This window comes from Hemicordylus capensis, chromosome 3 (genome assembly GCF_027244095.1).
Source record: "Hemicordylus capensis ecotype Gifberg chromosome 3, rHemCap1.1.pri, whole genome shotgun sequence".
Classification (NCBI taxonomy): domain Eukaryota; kingdom Metazoa; phylum Chordata; class Lepidosauria; order Squamata; family Cordylidae; genus Hemicordylus; species Hemicordylus capensis.
This window is the reverse complement of record NC_069659.1, coordinates 332,050,319-332,072,200: the sequence shown is the minus strand read 5'-3', so window position 1 is coordinate 332,072,200 and position 21,882 is coordinate 332,050,319. Positions and strand designations below refer to the sequence as shown.

Here is a 21,882-nt window from a genome sequence, read left to right as displayed (position 1 = left end):
TAGCTGCCCCATAATCAGTGGATATACCCCCTGTCTCCCCATCTCCATGGGGAGATGGGGATGAGAGGGCAGGGGCAGCAGCGGGGAGGGATGTCTGAAAGACATGTCAGATGTCCATGACAACAGGGAACCTTCTGATGGTTCTGATTGTTGGGAGGTTCCTTGCTGTCATGGTGGAACTCCCTCCAACAATGCCTGGCAGGGGACACTGACCCGTGCCTTTTTGGGTCAGATTGCTGCAAGGTGCTACACATCAATAGCTCCAAGATCTGAGTGCTATCAAAGAGTTTAGACCACAGAAGAGTTTAGACCACAGCTTTCTTGATGGCAGAAGAGACACCAGTAAGCAGAAGCCATTGTAAAGTAAGCACCAAAACATTAGTAAAACCAATACAGGACTGATCTGTCTAATTTATTGTTAAATTTCATTTATTGTTATATATATATATATATATATATATATATATATATATATATATATATATACACACACACACACACACACACACACACACACACACACACACACATACATACACACACACACACCACCTTTCATTAAAAACAATTCCAAGACTAATTGCCAAGGATAGCAAAATTCCTCTATCTTTTGTGTAAAAAGAGGAAATTTGGGGAGGTAGAGCTTGTCATGGCTCAATCAGAAGAGGTGCCATCTGCTGAAATTTCCATTCCGATTTCAAATTTTGCACATTTGCATTTAAATTATCTTCTTCTTGTATGCCTGCCTGATGGTGGGGAAAGCCAAACCAATACCATAGAGATTTGGGGTGGGGGGGAAAGGAAGAGGCCATCGCTCAGTGACAGAGTACATGTTTTCCATCTAAAAATCCCTCTGGTCCAACTCCCTGTTAAAAAGGTCAAGTAGTGGGTGGTAATAAAGATCTCTGCCTTAGACTCTGAAGAGTGGTTGCCAGACAAAGGAGGCAGCACTGGGATAGGCTTCAACCTTGTACTTTAAATTGGTTTGTTCAGGTCCATCAAAAGGGTTACACATCCTCATTGGGACGTCATAACTTTTATTTTAGAATCTGTTCTCTGCAAAACTGAAACAATTAAAACAAGGTTAATAGGGATCCCAAAATTAATTTCTACTTGTCTAATAGCACACTTTCCCTCATCATGATTTATTTCTGAATCAATGGTATACATGCTACATGCTTAATGAATATAATTAATTGTGTTAGACTGCTGTAGAGTTAAACACTGTATTCATTAGCCAACCCTCTGCAGCTGTAGTTAATGAATCCATGCAAATTTTCTGATTTGCGGAGTGTTCTCCAGACTCATTCATTATAAGCATATTTTTATCAATTTAATCCTATTATCGTAAATTGAAAGGAAATAATTGTTTTTCTGACCAAGATACTTTCACTAAAAGGTCTTTAAAAGGTGTGGTTCAATTTGTCTTTGGTAAAATTGAATAAAGTCTGAGATTTTCATTCTCTTCATGCTTCTTGTCACCCCTAATTGATGTAGATTCTTGATCTGAGAAGGCCTAAAAATTGTACCTATGTGCTAACCACTTAAAGACTGAGACTGTCCATGTTCCTGTTTATATTATGTATATATTATTACTATATCATGTGTATTAATATGTATGTTTTAAATTTTGGTCTATGAACGTAAATAAACATGATGATGATGATGATGATGATGATAGGGCTTTCTGTGCCATTTTCATTTTGGTTAGGGAATGCTCTCCACCATGCAGAAAAACTTCTCAACATATCATAACCCAGATTTTTTTAGCATTACCAAAATTCAACTACGTGCATTAAAGGTAACTAGCTGGCCCAGCACAGAACATCTGCATGCTAAGACTTTATTGCTCTCCTAAAGTCCCGCCACAGCCCCTGCTTTATTGCTCAGTGTCAGCCAACCCACTCCCAGCCACCCCCTCCTCTCTACTCTCCCACTCTCAAGCACCCCCTCTCAGCCACTCACAGCCATCACTCCCTTCCACTCTCTGACACCCCACTCACAGCCACTCTTCCCCTCCCCCACTCACAGCCATTCCACCCTCAGCCAGTGCCAGATTTGGTGAACCATTGATGCTGCCCCTGGAGTAGCCACACCTGTTTGCATAGGACAACCTTGCAATAGTTTTGTCTGATGCAGTGGCTGCAGGGGGATACAAGGCCATCTGCCCCTCAGAGTTTGGCAGGCCTGATACTTACCTCTCTCTCCACCTCCAGGTGGAGACTCCACCTCCAGGTTTTCCTGCCACATGGCCTTGAAGAGGAAGAAAAAACTAGCCTGGAAAGTGGACTGCAACACAGAAGTGAGCCTGTTCTCATGACCATATGGGGAGAGGGGTGTGAGAGTCATATGAAGTGTATATATTTGATCAAAGATCACAATAAACTGGGGCCACAAGGAGCTTTAGATGCCACAGCACCATGACAAACTGAACTGAACTGCGGAGGAATTTTGGTTCAATTCAAAATTACAACCAAAATTACAACCAAATAAAAAGGTTGTAAAAGGCAATGGTGGATATGAGTGGGCCCGCCTGCCCCTTTATGGATTTAACTCCTGCCTTCTTTGCATTGGCAGGTGTCTCAGAGTGGTGCAGGGGAGGGGGTTGCACTATCACCCTGTTTCCTCTTCCTGAACTGCTGTCCTTGACCGAAGACCTCTCCAGGAGAATTCTGGCCCATTCCCAGAAAGCAGCCCTCATCATTGGCTGCCCTCATTCATATAGCCTTGTGCAGATCCAGCAGGGCTCCAATCCACCCCTTGACCCCTCCCCCTCCCTGTCTCATTCCCTACTCCCATTTCTCCAAGTCTTGCATTGCTACTGGCATTGCTGTCAGAAGCTCCTTACTCTGAAGGCCCTCAGTGGTGCAAAGCACATGCTCATCTGGTTGCAGCCTGCTTGCCCCACTACCAGGGAGGAAAGGGAGCCTGGAAGGAGGGAACATCACCCACCTTGTGTGCCTCGCCATTGGCTGTGAGGCCGCAAGAAGCATCGTATGCCACAGCATCCTGACAAACAGTTAGGGATGGGGCCGTAGGTCAGTAGTAGAGCAGAAAGTCCCAAGTACAATCCCTGGCATCTCTTGGTAGGATTGAGAGAGACTCTAGCCTAAAAGCTTGGAGATTCACTGCCAGTCAACGTAGACAATACTGAGCTAATTGCAACAATGGTCTGACTTGGCATAAGGCAGTGTCCAGTGAGGCTGGCTGTCCTTATCTCCGAGGATGGGGTGGTGAGGGGGTCAAAGGTGACAGGGATGGTTGGCAGCCATGGAGAAGCAGAGGAAAGACTGCCAATGGGCAGAGACTGTGCTCCAGTGGAGGAGGAGCAGAGCCCTGAAGAGGCCGAAGGGGAGGCGTGTGAGGATAACATCAACAGTACGCCTCCCGAAGGGAGGAAGCCTGAGCAGCAGGAGAGAGAAGGGGGAGAGACATTGGCAGCAGCTATAAAGGGTAGCCAATTACAGGGAATAAATAGGGGCATTGGCCCCATAATTGGGGGCAGGTGATGCATAGCCTGTGAGGAGGCATATAAGGAGCCAGCCGGGGATGAGAGGCTGGCTGGTGGAGAGTGTAAGGGCCCCCCCGGAGAGGGGCAGACACAAGGACCAAGCAGCCTGGGACGAAGGAGGCACAAGGTGACACTCAATCCCCTCCCTGTCCCTGCTCTGAGGCCGGACTAGATAAGCCTAGCCAGGCTTGGTAAAGGGATAAGGCTGTGTAGCCGGACAGGCAGCTTCCTATGTTCCTAGTGTATACCAGTACTACTTTTATTTCTTCTTCCCCTAGCTTTTGCCTTTTCTTGCCCCAGCCTATTGCCTCCCTTAGCCTCTAGTTCTTCTATTTTACTTCCTAGGCCCTTTGTGCTTGTACACCCAGTACAATCTGAGCAAATCAATCAATAAAAGCCAGATAAACTTGTACCTCTATGATACTATTTATTTATTATTTATTATTAAAACTTTTATATATTAGGGCAGCTCAGCCCATCATTGCCAGAAATGTTTTCTGCCACTATAATCTCTTAGCATTTCGCAATATAGATCAGATTTACCAATGTTTCAAATACTTAAATTTACAAGATTTTAATTGCCACATTTCAAATTTGGCTGAAATGATAAGATGTGACTTTCAGTGACAGCCGTTGATGTGAAATACTTGAAATCTATTGGGAAATTTGATACTGGCTGTGAATCAACATGCCAACTGAATGGTGATAACTGGCAGATCCTGTGGAAGTTTATGTAAAATGTTTCTCAATATGTTTTTATCTAGATCATTTCCATGATTTTTAAGGAGTTATCGAAGCATGAGGCTCAGGAGGATTCAAAGGTATCAAAATGTGGTCATGATCACTGGCAGTAATGAGCAAATATTCTGCATTAGAATAAAGGACTTGATTATTTCTGAGTCTTTTATAGATTGAGGATTCTATCATTTTGCTTGTCTTAGTTTTGTGTTAAGGTGATGATTTCATTCTAGGGATTCTCTGCATCATTTTCCTCTTACAAAATTAACATTCCTTACAAAATTCACCTTCCAGTGATCTGGATTTTCAGCCTCTCATTCACTTTCTAGTCCAGGACAGAGACTTTCAGCATTATGGTGTCTGCCTGTCACAGCATCCTTGGAAGTAAGGGACAAAGGTCACTGCATTTTTCTATCATTTCCATAGTCCTTGAGACATTTAGGAAATTAATCTGATTACTGTGAATTAATTTTGAAGTGAGTTTGGGTGGGGTATGCCAACCGCTACCTAGAAATGAAATGGAAATTTTAGAAAAGTTCCCATTTCAGTCCTTTAATCCAGACTCAGTGGTTTTGTAATATCTCTGTTAATCTTCCAGTTACTTGAACCAGTCCTAAATCTTCCTGTATTCACCTTTTATGTAACTGGGGGAGGGGAGTCTACCTTCTAATAAAAGAGTGCATGCACATTTATTTCCTGCCGCAAGCATATTTGTGCAAGAACACAGTGGCAGCATTTTCAAAGCCAAGAAGTTGACTCACTCCTGGCCTTTTGTTCAGATAGTCTGAGAATAAAATATTTCCTCTCCATTCACTCAGTAATCCCTCCCACATCTGATTTTAAAGGAGGTTTCTGACAAGTTTAGACAATTGCAATATCAATCAAGGATCAACTGCAAACCAACCTTTGGATGTTATCCCATGATCTGTGTGATTCATCCTGCAGTACATTGCGAGCTAATGAATTTATATTGGAGCTCTTAATCACCAACACACATTTGCCTTCACTGGAAGGCTGGTTTTTTATCACGAGGAAATTGCCTGATAATAAGATAAATGTTCTCCAAGCTGAAATGTTTGTGCACACTTTTGAAGAACTTCACCCTCTTTTGCATAGACCCACTTGACTTATATACCTTCACCTTAATGCATTTCAAGCACCTATGTTGTCAACATGTCAACCAACATATCGATATGTCAAAAATCATACATCAAATGATGCCTAGCACTTTCATAATACATTTCAGGTGGTCAGGATGCTTCACACATATTATCTCAACTCTCCAGACCTGTAGTAGCCTGATTCAGATGTTATACAATTGCACCAATATAGTTGTGTTATGAGATTTTTATTTAAATAATTTAAATATGTCTCTCTGGGTTTGGCCACAGTTCAGAAGAGACATTTTGCAGAAGTTAAGGTCTTCCCAGATGTCTACTTTGATGACTCCCAACAAAACAGTCAAATTCTGCTGTCCCACCCCACCCCCTGACAGTTTATTAGGCCTTACTACATATTAAAGAAAGGATGCAGCAGAAACTAGGTAATTCAGCTGGTTGAATGTGCTCAGACTTCCAGTGAAATCTGAGGACCCTGTATAACTGAATACAATTATTTAAATATCTCCTCTATAGTGATAGCTATTTACTTTGTTCTTGTTGGACCTCTTACCTATTCACAAGCATTTTACATGACCAGCCCACTAGAATTTCCCAGATTTTATTATGTTCCACTACGTCAACCTGCATAATGCCTGTGGTTTTTATTTTCTGAATCCATGTTGGAATCCCCCTGTTTACCTATTATTAACCTATGTTACTTTACTACTTTTTACTTCCCTTCTGAAATTCCCTGCTCAGACAACTTCTCTCACAAACTTCTGTAAAGTCACTCTTAAGGACAAGAGGCCTACATTACTATCCAAGCAAATGCAAAATTTTGTCACGTCCAAGCTCCTCTTGTCAATACTATTGTTAATGTGCTTCTAATAACAGAAATCATGCAATAAAATCTCCCAACAGAGTACAGCAGGGCAGGGGGGAGAAAGTCCCAACTCCACTGTGTCAATCATCCTTGGGTCCCACTGCTCAGGCTTGCGTTGGGGCTTGTCTGAAGAGGGAAGAGGCCTACCTGTGATGGCAGGTGGTTCTGTGATTGTGAGGCTGGATTGATTCAGCCTTGCAATCACAGAAGCACCTGCCATCATGCTTAGGGCTCTTCCCTCTTTGGACAAGCAATCACAGAAGCTCTCACCATCACTGGTAGTCCTCTTCCTTCTTAAGCCCCCCTGAAAGCATGAGCATCAAGACATGAGGGTGATTGACGCAGCAGGGGCAGGACCTCCTCCCTATTTACACCATTGTACACAGCTACAGCAGTGATATTTTAATCAGGCTATTCTTGCAAGCTTCCATGCTTAATACAGCTCACTAGCCATATATGGTAAGATGCCAAGGATTTAACAATCTTGCCTCCTGTGATCCTTCATCCCCACCCCCGGAGGGCAATCCCACATCAAAGGGCTTGCTAAAGGTCCGGCATCCATGACTGACACAAGGGACACAAGGAATGGTTTTATTCACAGCAACGTAACACATTGGATGGCCAAGTGGTTCCCGCACCCTGGTCCTTCTTTCAAAGTTAATGCCTCAACAAGAGTCCTCATGGGCTCCTAGCACCATGGCCCATTTGTGGGTTGGCTTGCTTGGGTTCAAATGGATTGCCATTGTTCCTCTTCCTGGCAAGATGCTGCTCAGAGGCAGGGCCAACCTCAGAGAGCCCTGGTGGGGTACAGGGCCCAGGGCAAATCAGCCAGTGCAGGGCCCCCTTCCAGTTAATTCTAATGGGGGTTAAAAGAGCATGGCCCGGGGCGGTTGCCCTGCTTGCCATGCCCCAAGGACAGCCCTGCTCAGAGGCACTGGATTACTTCTAGCTGAAGCAGTTACCCTGCGTCTTCCTTGTTCCCTACTGCCTTCCACCTAGGGGTCGGTGAAGATAAAGTCATGGATGGAGCATGACCTTGGTCCTGCCTTCCATCGCCAGGTTGGCTGATTTCCCTGTGTCTCCCCATCCATGTTTACCTGGGTCCTACATCTCCCTTTTACAGATTCTGGTAGGCAGGCAGAACCCTGGAGGTTTAGCTTGTGCACAATGTTAAAAATAAATGTTCTGTGGTCTAATCTAAAGAAAGCAAACATTTTCTTTTTAAACATGTATCTGTGGACCAAAGCACTTAAAACAGAACCACACCACTTTCAAATCTAGGAACATAGGAAGCTCCCTTCTCCTGGCCATCTAGCTCAGTATTGTCTACACAGACTGGGAGCAGCTTCTCCAAGGTTGCAGGCAGGAGTCTCTCTCAGTCCTGTTTTGGAGATGCCAGGGAGAGAACTTGGAACTTTCTCCAGATGCTCTTCCCATAGCAGACCCATCCCTTAAAGGTAATATCTTACAGTGCTCACATGTAGTCTCCCAATCAAATGCAAACCACAGCAGACTGTGCTTAGCAAAGGGGGCAATTTATGCTCGCTACCACAAGACCAGCTCTTCTCCTACTACAGCTTATACTCTGCAATACCATGAAAGTAATAATACTGCTATTAATAAAGCCATTCTTAGACATGTTTAGGTGAATATTGTGATTTCTTGCTTGAGAAGATTAAGAATATGAAAATGTTCTTGGGGACCAAGAAACAGTATATACCCACTGAATGGAAAACACTAAGATGGTGAAAATCAAAACACTTCCAGAAATGTTTTCCATATTTTTAAAGTCCCAGTCAGTACCCCAATGAAGTTCTTGAAAAACATGCAGGCCAAGTCAATGATGTCTGTTTCAAAAAAGAAGCCTACAAGGATCTGGATTAAAACACAATGCAAGTTTGATCTCTTAGCTTGTGATTTGCAAGAAAAAAATATATATATACCAGCTGCTCATCTTGGCTGAAATCCCCAGGGAGGCAGAATGCTTAGTAAAGTTAGGAATGGTGCCCATCTTTGACAAACACCTACTGTTGCAGTGTGAGGGCTCCACAGCCAACTGCTCAGTCTTGTGTGAAGAACAACATCGTACCATTAATTTTTAACAGTAACTAGCAATAAAAATCATTACAACTAATTTCTAGCATTCAGATTAAGGGACTGATAGTGAGGATCACATTTGTCATTGGGGAAGAAGCAATTAAGCTGATTGGAAAGGCTGAGATACAGTGAGGCTATTCACATGGGCAGTCAAGCTCCGTGTGCACTGCCAGGATCAAGCCCGATGCTGGCGCTGCTTCGGCCCCAAGCCTGGGAATCTACTCCAGACTTCAATCTGGATTCAACGGTGTGAGTGTATCCTTAAGCCCATGTATGAATTCATGTGTGTGCACAGGCTGCAGACAGCCTACGCACACACAGAGCCAGGTGGCAAGAGTGCCCAGCAGAGGGAGGATCTCTCTAACAGGGATTCCCTGATGTTATTGACTTCAATTCCCAGAATCCCAAGCTGCAACGGCTTTTGCTTGGGGATTATGAGAGCTGTAGTGAACAACATCTGGGAATCCCAGTTAGAGGGAACACTGGATCCCTCAATGTACTGCACTCCTGGTCAAAAACAGCACTTTGAATTGGACCTGGATCCAGTGCAGCTCTTTTAAAATGGGTGTGACATGATCTCAAAGGGCAGCTCCAGATAAAATCCTAGCTGCCATATTTTGCACTAGCTGCAGTTTCCAAATATTCTTCAAGGGCAGCCTCACCTAGATCGTGTTACAGTAATCCAGCCATGACATGACTAAGGCATGGGTAACTGTGATCAGATCTAGGGATGTGCATGGAACCATTCAGTGCTCCATTCTAGGAGCGCCGAACCGGTTCCATGGACAAATGGTTGAGCCGGTTTGGAGGGTGGGGGTTTCCTTTATGGGACAGGGGATGCGCTGCCTGCATGCCAGCTGCCACCCACCCTGCACACGTGCATCAGCCATGTTTGTGTTTGTGTATGTGGTTATTTTAAAAAGTGAACCTGGATACAGGCCTTTCAAATGCATGGTACAAATAGGAAGTGTACTTCTGTACCTGTGTTCAACATAACATGTGAACAAGTGTGCCCGTGTACAGATCTGTTCCTGTGTTAGGGGTATGCAAACAGTCCAAGTAAAACTGTCTTGGTTTGACCAGTTCAGGCTCTTACTGTACTGGCCCTCCAAAGAGCGGGGGCGGGGGAAGTCTGAGCTCGAGTCCAACAAGGCCTGATTCAAATAGAACTGGTTCGGCCCAGTTCAACTGGCTATAGTCCTTGTAAAGGTGAAACTGGAAAGGAGAATCCAGATTCCTCTTTACAAGCACTGGGGGAACCCTACAGGGTTTTAAAAGTGTAGGTGGGGGTGGACAGGAGGTTACATTACCTGCCGCAGCAGCAGTGTGGTTCCTTGGGGTGGCAGCGGGCCAGTAATGGCTCCCCTAGGCCCTGCCAACACTCCCCCCCATCATCTTGGGCTGGCAGGAGCCCAGTTTGGGCCTCCAAACAAGCACAGAAGGCCATTAGAGTGCCATCTGCATTTACATCATCACACACATTTGATGTAGGATGTTAGTGAACATCCCACATGTTCAATGGGTTGGATATTGGTGAATGATTGACTGATAGTATTCTGAACCAAATTAGTTTATGATGTTCTTTTGCCCCCTCACCATAGAATAAAGATGTGAGAGACACTTCATTCGGTTGATATATGGCACAGTTTTATTAAATTGTTGGTCCGCAGGCTACGTCCCAAATTATCTGTTTTCCCCATGTTTCCCAATGGGAGTAACTAACCTTTGATTTCTTACGCTTACTGGTTTTTTCTCTATATCTTCTTATCTGTATCTCGGTTGACATTCTAGTTTAAATATAATTAGATTAGATGTCGTCTGAAATCCAGAGCAATACATCATAGATATAACAGGATGATGTTCCAAAGTTGAGCTTTACCATTACTGTTGTGCCTACGCACATAGCAAATTATGACAATCTGAGCTGCCTCCTTAAGCGCCCTGTATCCCTCATAAATATGACCCTGAGGGCTGTGTGATACTCAGGGATATATTTTCAGGTGACATAGAACACTTTTGGAAGCAGCAAAAATTATCTAAATTCACTACCCGCACCATATGTGCAGGCACAATAGTGGTGGGAAAGCTTTCCACAGCATGGACATGTCTTCCTGGTACATCCATGGTGTGTTGCTCTGGATGTTTGCCATTATGATAAACTACCTAGCAGTTTTATTTTTTACTCTTTTAAATTCCAGACATCCAGTCAGGTAAGCATCTTTATATTCTCCCCACCCTCATCAGGCCAGTGGTTAATTATGCATGATTACTTCTATTGGGCTGTCGGTTTTTCTTTTCCATCATTATCCCTGCCCCCCCCCTTAACTTCAATATAAACCAACTGTGTTCATAAAAGCAAAAGAAAAGAAAAGAAACCATTTTGTAGCATGGCTAATAATGTTTTCACCTCTAAAAAATTCCCAGAGTGTGACTGTAAACAACTCATTTCAGTTCTCAAATCCAAACAATCCATTAAAAATGTGCACAGACAAAAATTCACAGCAGCGACACACACCCGGCATCCTGCTGCAGTGCTTCAACATTTTTTTGTTGAGAAACAATGCATTGAATCAGACTCTGCACACAAAGTCACTTTGACATGAATAACAGCTATGCAAAGCCTGAAGGTGACACCACATTTTATCTGGAAGACATTAAGGCTGTTCTCACCAACAGCTTATCCCAGGCAAGGGCAGCCCAGCCTGGTTTAGGCTGCTCGTGTGAAGCACCAGGATCGCTCCCAATCCCAACATTCCCGCCCATCGTAACCCCGCTTTTCACCCCAGTACTTAGGCTAGGTTAAGGGCACGAGCACACCCTCAACACAGGAACATAGGAAGCTGCCGCATACTGAGTCAGACCATTGCTCCATCTCGCTCAGTATTGTCTACAAAGACTGGCAGTAGATTCTCCAAGGTTGCAGGCAGGCGTCTCTCTCAGCCCTATCTTGGAGATGCCAGGGAGGGCATTTGGAACCTAGATGCTCTTTCCAGAGTAGCTCCATCCCCTAAGGGGAATCTCTTAAGGGCTCACACTTCTAGTCTCCCTTTCATAAGGGGACAATCATGCTTGCTACCACAAAACCAGCTCTCTTCCCCAGCACCAGTATTGTGTGTGTGTGTGTGCTCAGGCTGCTTGCAGCCCAAATAGACACAGAGTGGGTGCTCTAGGCTCAGTGCATGGTGCATTGTGGGAAGGCCATTGTCCTGGTGCATTGTGCATTGTCCTGGTGCATTGTGGGATGGCCATTGTTCTGGCCTTGAGAAAGCCATGAGGTTCCTGGGAGGGAGTCCCCAACAGAGTACCACTCGTGTGTGGCCGAGACATGTGTCCAGGCAGGCAAAGAGATGGTCGGGGGTGGGGGCAAGTACAGTGCAGTCTTCCTCCCCACTTGCCCACCCTCCCTCTCAGTCATGTGAATAGACTTACTGATCGATTACCATGGAGACACCAGTGTAGCCTGCAGCAAATGTGAAAGGTGTAGATGACATTCCATATATTTAAATAGCCCTCAAGGAACCCTGATTGCGAGCTTCCCCAAAGCACTCAGAGAAATTGTCTCCTGAGTGTTTACAGACTTGAGCATGTTGCCTACATGTTACATGTTTGCCCACACATCCATCTAACACTACATGTGATTGTGTGTGCTTTGTAAAATGTGACATATCTTGACTCTGGCTACTTTTAACATTTGTGTATTTCAAAATACCTGCTCATCTCTTCTGGTGATGTTTTGAGAACATTCTTTATTAATATTCTTTAGCCCTCACCAGGTATTTTTAAGGTTACTGATTACGGGCGATATTTGGATGAAATCAGGGACTTGGTTGCTTAGCAGTTCATCTGTTCCTGTTGCTTAATTTTCACTTCTAATCACTTTCCTTGGCTGGAAGCATCATAACCATCTCCTAGGAACCAGCTGTGATGACAGAAATGTGGAATTATGACTTCAGAAATAAGGACAGCCAAGCCAGTTCCCTAAAATTTAGAAACAGCCCATGGAAAGGTTCACCATTCTCTCTCTCTAACACTAATGTTGTACATGCATACCATTGACTATACACTCAAACATAGCTACATTCATTCTAAAAGTGAACCTGGGTACAGCCCCCTGAAATGCACGATGAAGATAGGAATTGTATTTCTATACCTGCGTAGAATATAACTATGCACATGTATATATACAGTATATGCTGTACACAGATTGTACATGCATTGAATGTAGCATGTAAATAGGGCTTCCCCTCTTTCTCTCATTGAAAATGTTGAATACTTCTTAATCCTGGTGTTTTATTACATATCTGGAGATAAAGAATTAAAGGATCCTTTATAAATAAGAGAGGTGATATTTGAGCACGAGCAGAGCATGGTGCATCTTCTTGAACATTTTACTAAAAGCTCTGAAGGTAAAGTGTGCCGTCAAGTTGATTTTGACTCCTGTCGACCACAGAGCACTGTGGTTGGTTGCCATACTGCCTCCTCCCGTGCAGTATGAGATGATGCATTTTAGCATCTTCCTATATCGCTGCTGCCCAATATAGGTGTTTCCCATAGTCTGGAAAACACCTATAGTTTCCCATAGTCTGGGAAACATACCAGCGGGGATTTGAAACAGCAAACTTCTGCTTGTTAGTTAAGCATTTCCCCACTGTGCCACTTAAGGTGGCAAAGAATTAGAGAGTCTATATTATTTTCTCACAGAAGTTTTGCACATGCAAACTCACTGCCCCTCCCCTGCTGTCCACAAGGATGTGTCTTCCTGGAGAACCCACACTGTGTTAGTCAGGATGTTAGCCACGTCTGGTAATACGTGGATATTGTTGTTGGATATTGTTGTTGGATATTGCTTTATTTATTTTAGATATTTCTGTCCTGCCCCTCCAGCACACTGCTGCTTCGGGCAACTTATAATAAGCACACAACGATAAAACAACAAAAATGATAATAAAAGAAACACAGTTGGGATGTTCAACATTGGCTGACATTTCTGTGCAGGGAAATGTAGGTGGTACAAGCCCTCTTACGTTTCACGCAAACATCAGGGATATGGATAGAGTGCTGCTGCTTACAATTATGCAATCACAGTTGTGCAATGCAACATCCATTATTTCCAAGATCATGGGTGTTGTTTTCGACATGCACAGCCATGTGGGAGGGTTTGTACTGACCATGTTTCGCTGTGCAGAATGTCAGCCATTGGTTTTTGCTGTCATGGGGCAAACTGAAGCAAGTAAAGTTGCCACAACTAGGAATGTGCACAAAACCAGCTTGGCCTGTTTGGTTCAATTTCAGACCAGCTTCGAACCAGGGTGGGTAGGTTTGGTTTTGCTCGAACTGCCCCCCCACCCCACAGTTCAGTTTGAATTCGACCTCAGTTCGAATCGGTTCTAAAAGGTTCTACATAGGGTATAATGGGGACTCGAACCAGCCCATTACTCCCTATGTAGAGCACCTAGGGGCACAAAACCGGGGTGGGTGGTAGGCACCCAGAGGTGCCAACCAACCACTGAACCCCAAAGCAATCAGACACTTCTGTGATTTTATATTTTTTTCAATTTTTGCATGTCTCCCATAGGGAATAATGGGGATTTGAGGCAGACCCATTCCTCCCCTTTGTATGCATGGGAGATCTTGATAGGGATTCATTGAGAGAACTCATACACAGCAGGTCCAAACACAAATTGGATTCTTGATGGCTGTATGGGTTCTTTCAAAGAATCCCTATGAAGATCTCTCCATACACAAATATATACAGACCAGAGAAGCTACTCTGATAGAGGTAGACTTGTTAAAAGGACAGTAACTGAAAAAATTCCTGGGGGAATAACCATGAACCCCATCAGCTTGGGGCTGCCTGGGGCGAGTTGTGGCACAACCCACCGTGCCTCAAGACCCACTTTGGGGTGCCCTGGCACCCCCCCAAAGGGGAGAATGGTCCGGCTGGGCTGCCTCAAGTCCCCATTATTCCCTATGGAAGAAATGCAAAAACTGAAAAAAAAAAATCTAAAATCACAGAAGTGTCCGATGGCTTTGGGGTTCAGTGGGTGCTTGGCACCCCTGGATGCCCACCACCCACCTAAGTTTTGTGCCCCTAGCAGGCCACCATACCAACACACAGTGACACAACTAAAAAGACAACCAACTGGAAACAAAAAAACCCACCAAAGAAACAGACCTGCTGGGGTGCCTGTACAACTGCAAAGCCAAGGGGACCAAGCCAAACAACAGCACAGACTACACAATAACAGCCACAAACCAACTAGATCTAACTAGATGGTGCAAGGCAGTAAAACCAACCCAGCACACAAACTGAAAAGAAAGAGGGGCAAGGCAAAAACACATCAACACACTGAAGGAGAACTTAAAGTAACACCACGCACCCAGTTCTTCTGCTCTTCTCTTCATGTGCAATGCATGCTTTTTGCCTGTGGGAAAAGAAATGCCTCAGAGTGTCTGATCCACCACATCTTTGCTAGAGGCCGCACAGGGACCCAGGCAGAAGAGTACATATAATAATCACTGGCATGCAGGCATGTTTGCATTTGGTGTGTGCGTGTGTGTGCTGCTAGCTAGAAGAGGGGAAAGAGAAGGGGGCTCTGAAAGAATTAAAGGGATAGGAAAGTCCAGCTTAGAGGCGAGTCAGTGGAGGCCACACACGATGTGGTGTGGCGAGAGACCACTTACTCATCATGGCCAGTGCATGCGTGTCTGGTGTGTGTGTTCACATGCATGTGTAAGCAGAATTAAATGAGAGGGGAAAGGGGGGCACACTTAATAAAAACAATTCACAAATACATATATACACAAGTATATATACAAATACATCTGTACTGCAGCTATTCAGTAATATTTACACCAACAAAATCTATCTATCGACACAAACCAGAACAAAAACACTACAGAGAGGGAAAGAAAAAATCTCTACTACTACTGTACTGAGAACATCCATCACCCAACCACACAACAGAAGAAACCTACACACACACACACACACACACATACACGCAGAACACCACAGACTACAATAGCCACAAACAAACAAGACCTAGCAAGAAGGCGCAAGGCAGTAAAACCAACCCAAAATGCAAATTTCAAAGAAAGAGGGGCAAGGCAAAAACACACCACCCTGAAGGAGAACTTAAAGTAACACTCCTTGGTTTTCTGCTCTTCCCTTGGTGCGTGCGTTTTGCCTGTGGGGGGAAGCACCTCAGAATGGCAGGCCCACCACATCTTTGCTGGAGGCCACAGGCCCCAAACATGTGGTGGCACCAGACCACATAGTCATCATTGCCGGTGCATGCATGTTTGGTGTGTGCATGCATGCTAGACTGAAGAGGGAAAAGAGAGGGGGGCTCTGAAAAACTTAAAGGGATAGGAAAGTCTGGCTCAGAGGCAGGTCAGTGGAGGCTACACACAATGTGGTGTGGCAGGCGACCACTTACTCATCATTGCCAGTGCATGCATGTTTGGTGTGTGCATGTGCGTGCGTGTCAGAAATAAACTGGAGAGGGAAAAGAGAGGGGGGCCTAAATAAACACACTTAACAAATACATATATACAAATCCATCTATACAGCTATAGTATTAATTACACACCAACTATCTACACAAATCAAAGCTTCCAAAACATTATCTACACACACAAAAATCCTCTACTGATAGCCATACACAACAGAAACCTTCACGCACACAGACACACACTCACACACGCATGCAAAAAACCACTTCCATACAAGCACGTATTTACAGTTTGAAATTTTTAGAAATCTAAATTTTTACAGTCCCTGACCCCGCCACTGCTGACACCCCCATATTTACACATTCAAAAGTTTACATAGTTAGAAATGTACATATTTACAAATCTACATTTTCACAGATCCACATTGTTACAGTCCCCAGCCTGCCCCTGCCTCCCCCACAAGTCACCTAGGTACACATTCAAAAATTTACATACTAATACATCTTCATGTATACAAATCAACACATTTACAAATATTCACAGTGCTGCACTGGCACAACCACCTAGTGTTTGTGTATGCACCCATGCCCCCCCCCCACCCCCCGAGTGTTGTGGTCAGGTGGAACCAGGGGCTTGTTTAGCATCGGGTTACGCCAGTGGGGGTGTGTGTATCCAGTTGCCATATCACAGCACTAGTGGGCACTCTGTGATATGGCACATCTGAAGGAGGAAGGGGGAAGGGGAGGGATGAGCAGAAGCTGCTGCCGGGCAGGTGACTGGCCCCATGGGCCTACCATAGGCCAATCACTCGTCCAGCTCAACCTCCAGCTCAGGGTAGCCCAGCAGGGGGAGATTAACCTTGAGGAAAACCTGCTACGTGACCATGCCAGGGTCCAACCGGGACCGAGTGGGTGTTACCATGTTGCCAGCACATGAAAACACCTGCTCACTCTGGACTCTGGTTGGCAGGCAAGAGAGGAGGCATGCAGCAACAACCACCACATGTCCAGCCAGAGTTGTTGGTGGGTTGACCAGAACTTCATGCGCTCCATCTCGGGGTCTTCCTCCACAGGCTCCTCCAAGTACTGGGCAACAGATTGCGCAGCACTGGTGGGCCTGGTACACCGAGCCTCCCGCAAACTGTGCAAGGCGCCAGGGCACATCCACTTAAACCACTGGGCTGATTTAGCAGGAAGAACTGCCTGTTGTGTTGGTGCTGCTGCCTGGTATGCCGCGCCACCAGACTGGGAAGAAGAAGGGGTGGAAGCTGAAGAGTCTCCCACACTCCCTGCTGCTGGGTGTGGGTTGCGCATGCTCGGGGGTGCACCATCACCACTCTCCTGGTCTCTGCCGGTCCCAATGACCTCCTCTTCCCTAACTCTATTGACCAGGATGTCCCTCCACCTGGGCAAGCCATCGGTGCAAACGACATTGCCCTGGATGGTTGGGTCACAGAGACAAGCCAGGACATACTCCTCCCTGTCACCCAACTCATCCACCAGACTGTCAACAACCCTGGCCCTCAGCCTTCCAGCCAGAGCACGCCCCTCTGGCATGGTCAGTGAAGTCCAGAGTTCACCCATCAGCTTCTCCAGGAGGAGTGCCACGGGCAGGGCCTGGCTCAGAGGAGTGATGTCGCAACACAAGCTCTTCATGGCAAACAGGAAGGTCTCAGGTGCCGACAGCATCTCAGACATGAGCTTCCACTCCACATTGGATAGGTCGCGCACACCCAAGGACTTGTTCCTCGCCAGGTTGTCAAGGGTCACCTCCTGCTCCAGCAGGCACTGGAACAAGAGGCAGGTGGAGTTCCACTGGCTATCTACAACTGTGGGGGTGAGATGTTGTGAAAGGCCATGGAAATGCAGCTGCTTGTAAAGTAGGCTCTTGGACTTCTCACTCCAATGGAAGAGGGCTGCAATCTTGCAGGACTTCTCCACAAGTGCAGCCATGGCAGCAACAGCACCTACCATCGGGCAGCCATGTTCCCTGGATGCCTTCGCCTCCTTGAGGCCAAGGACATCCCTGACAGTCAGGTGGAGCATGTGAGCCATGCAGTAGATGCTCACACACTCCAACACTGACTCTACCGCTGCTGTTACATTTGAGCCATTGTCTGTCACAATGAACCCCCGGGTGAGCTGTGGCAACCCGCCTATCCACTCCTCAATTTGTTGGCCAAATACGGCTTCCATCTCCTCCTTGGTGTGCTGGATAACCAAGGTCTCCACGTGCAAGATGGCCCACCTGTGCCAAAATGTGGTGTGGGACACACTGGAGCCAGAGGCAGCACCATCAGAGGTCCCCTCTCTCTCCAGACCCCACCAGTGGGCAGTCAGGGCCGAGAAAGCAGCCTGCTTTCCACTCACACTGTTCCACAGATCAGTGGTGAAATGCATGCTGGTGTCAGCCAGTGCTGCACGCAGCATGGCTGACATGAGCTCCCTGCACCGCCTGTACAGAGAGGAGACCATGTTACGGCTGAACATAATCCTCGAGGGGATGGTGTAGATGGGTGCTAGTAGCTGGAGTATCCGGTGGAAGCCGGAGTTCTTGACCACCTGAAAAGTCTGGTCGTCAGTGGCCATCATCTCCCCTATCAGGCAGGTGAGGAAACGTGGGTCTGCCTGATCAGGGTGCTTCTTGCCCGATGACTGAGTCCACCACTTGACTGACAGAGTGCCCTGCTTCAAGAAAGCTGGTGCATTGCCCATGTCAGTGCTAGTTGCAGGCACACAAGGTGCACTAGCGTTGCCAGCAGAGTCATGGAGATCTGGGTGATGCCATTGCATGTGTTGCCACATGGAAGTAGTCCCCAGATGCTTAGCATCCTTGCCCTGACTGACCTGTGCCCTGCAGTGGACACAGCAAGCAGCCTCTGGGGCATCTTGAGAGACTTCAAAATGCCACCAAACATCACTGCTCAGGGTGCTCAGACATTCCTGAAGACTCTGGGGGCTTTAAAAAAAAATTGAGGAAATGCTAAAAAAAAAGAAAAGAGGAGGGTTTTTTTGTTTGTTTTTTAAAAACCCCTATAGGGGAGAAACCTTAAAAAAAAAGTCTATTGGAGGGTAACCTTAAAAAAACAACAAACCTATTTGGGCATTTTTTAAAAACCCTATTTAAAGACAACCCTTTTAAAAACAAGCTTACCCACCCACTCCTCCCACAACAATACAATACAATAAAAACAATGCAATAAAGTACACAATGTGAGGGGCAACTAAGCAGGAACCTGTGAAAACAAGAAACAACCTGTGAAAAACCAACAACCTGTAAAGAAAAAACACAGAAAATATACCCCCCCACACACACCCAAACAGGAAAGGAGGCTCTATTAAAAGGAACACTAAAGGGAACAAAGGGGACAACAAAAAGTAATCACTTACCCCCTTGTTGTCCTCAAGATCTTCTGCCCCACACACTGGTCAGGAGAAAGAAGGAGGAATTCTAGACCAGTGGCAGGCTGGCACAGCATGGGTGGGCAGGCACAGCTGGGGTGGGGGGGAGAGCAGAATGAAAAAGTTTACAGCTATTTCACCCACCCAAAGAAACAAATCAAAGTAGAAACACTGATTAAATAAATTAAAAGGCTGGTGGGAAAAAAGGCTGTGGGGATGGGGAAGGGGGGGAAGAAAAGGGAGGACAGAGGTCCTGGACTCTGGAGCAGGCAATGTGCTAAGCACAGCAAGAAAAGGGTTAACAAAGAAAAGCACCTGCTCCAGAGAAAAAAAGGAACCCCCCCCAAAAAAAACCCAGAATACAATAAAAGGAACTGGCAGTGGCTGCTGAGCTGAGGAGAACTCTCTCTATCTCAACTCAGACAACAGATTTAAAAGCAGCAGCCACCACAAAAGCAAAAAAGGTTGGGGAAAGTGGGGACTGGGTTAGGGAAATGGACCAGAGAAAGGCCTCAGGCCAAAGGGCCTGGGCCCCCCTGGCCCAGAGGAGAGAGACACAGAAAGACAGACACTCACTCAGCAGGGGGAAAGCAGCAGAACAAACGCACACACAGTCACACCAGGGGGAAAAGGTTTAAAGCAGGGGAGAGAAAGCAGGGTGGGCGGGCAGAAAAACAGGCAGAAGGGAGGATCAGGAACAAAAACACAGCAGTCTGCCAAGCAGATTCTCACCACACCAGCAGCAGCAGGCCAGAAGGCAGCCAAGAAAGACTGCCGCCAGAGTGATTTTGCTAGGGCAGAGGCTTGGCTTTAAATAGGATTTGAAACTCCCTCCTTGGGGAGCTCCCACCTTTGCCCTCCCCCCACCCCCACCGGCCAATAGGGTTCCAATTCTCAAGGACTGTCACAGTGCAGAGCCTGCCAGAGAGCCAGACTCATTTGGCCAATCAGAGAAGCAAAAGCTCAGACAATGAAATCAAGCAATACAAGTCACACAAAATGGAGGACAACATCTAAAATGGCCTCAAGAACCTTCAAACCAGCTCAAACCAGCTCAAACCAAACCTGGCTCAATCGGTTCAAACTTGGACTGGCATTGCCAATGTAATGCCCTGTTTGGTCTGAGTCCAAACCTTCGAACCATTTGCACATCCCTAGCTTTTATAAGACTGTTCTGGAGCTGTGTCAGAATGCCCCAAGACTACTTTTGGACTTGTGTGGAGAATTAGTGAGACTATAGTGAACAGTCTGTTACAGTATCCATTTGTGCAAAGTTTTGGTCTGTAAATAATGACAGAGATCAAGATATGGTACCAGATATCAGATTTATTTAGGGATAATAGGGGTACAGGAAAAGAAAAAGATTGATTAGTCAAGAAGAGGAGGCAATACAATTTTAACTAACAGTATTAAATAGAGTCTCACATAGAGACTTTTTGGCTTAAGGTTTAGATTGTCAATGAATCAGCTTAAGGCTTTACTTGAGAAAGAGCTAAAGTTGCAGGTTTCAGGAGGAAAGAGGGGCAAGCCAGGTAGCCACTCTCATGTATGGAAACCAGAGAGGCACTCGTTTCCACAAGGGGATCAGAGGAAAAGGGTAAGAGTACTCCAAATATCCTAAATGGTCCGAGATGTCAAAGAGCGCCAGATGTTCAAGGGGCTCCCAATACTCTCCATGTATAGAGTGATCTGAGTTCTCTAAACTTGTTTTTGGACCCTGCATACTTGTACTTGAAAACGTGCCTTGGGAAGAAAAAGATGTGTTCTCTGGCTGCAGGAGGAAAAATTCATGTGCAACCAAGAAATTCATGCTTGCATGAACTAATCAAGTAGGTGTGCTCTTTAGGAAACAAAAGGTGAAATGGCTGGTCTGTAGATGTGTGTAGAATATTGCATGGGTGCACTCAAAGAACTTTTATCTGAGATTGGGGCATTTCTTCCTGAGAGAGATAGGTTTCTTTTCTTGCTAACCATGGGTCCTTGCCAACTCATTAGCATAGTGATAGGAGGCTTGGAGTGTTCGGTGCTTATCTAAGTTACTGTATGAATGATTTGTGGAGTTAATCCCATTGCCAAAGAAGGGAGTTAACTATGTCTTTGGGGAGGGTCCTTCTGACTTGGATCTGCTTTCTAGCTCCCCACCCCCACTTTCTACAAAAGAGAGGCCATGGGGGGGGGGGAATGACTCCCTACAGTTGTTTGTTCTTCTGACCTTGGGCAATTCTTGTGCCAAGTGACCAAATAACAAAGTTGAGCATATGTAGAGTTCACGATCCCACGAGCTCAAGTATCCAAGACAGAGATTGCAAGCCTGCAACTCCAAATCACATAGAGGAGTTGATGGGTGCCGACACAAGACAAGCTGTTTTGGCAACAATTTCTGCATATCGCTACTATAGTATCACCCCTGCTAACTAAGCAAAGAGGTATCTTTCAAAGTGGTGATTCTCTTATATTAACAAGGGGAGAGCAACTGGCCCCATCCAACCCCAGCACAGCATCCCTCCAGTGGCTGCTGGTGGTATCTGCCTTATGTTTCTTTTTATATTGTGGGCCCTTTGTGGACAGGGGACCATCTTCTTGATGTATTATTTATTTTTCTATGTAAACCGCTTTGAGAACTTTGGTTGACAAGTGCTATAGTAGTAGTAGTAGTAGTAGCAGTAGTAGTATACAGCCACCTCCTGCCTCTGC

The 21,882-nt window shown here is 45.7% G+C and overlaps 1 long non-coding RNA gene across 1 annotated transcript; it reads left to right on the top strand.

The window, feature by feature from the left end:
• The first annotated feature begins 227 nt into the window (after window positions 1-227).
• Window positions 228-4,410, top strand: LOC128349257 (uncharacterized). Its single transcript, XR_008318670.1, has 3 exons — window positions 228-363; window positions 2,217-2,302; window positions 4,276-4,410. It is a non-coding gene; the product is annotated as an uncharacterized LOC128349257 (long non-coding RNA).
• The last annotated feature ends 17,472 nt before the right edge of the window (window positions 4,411-21,882 follow it).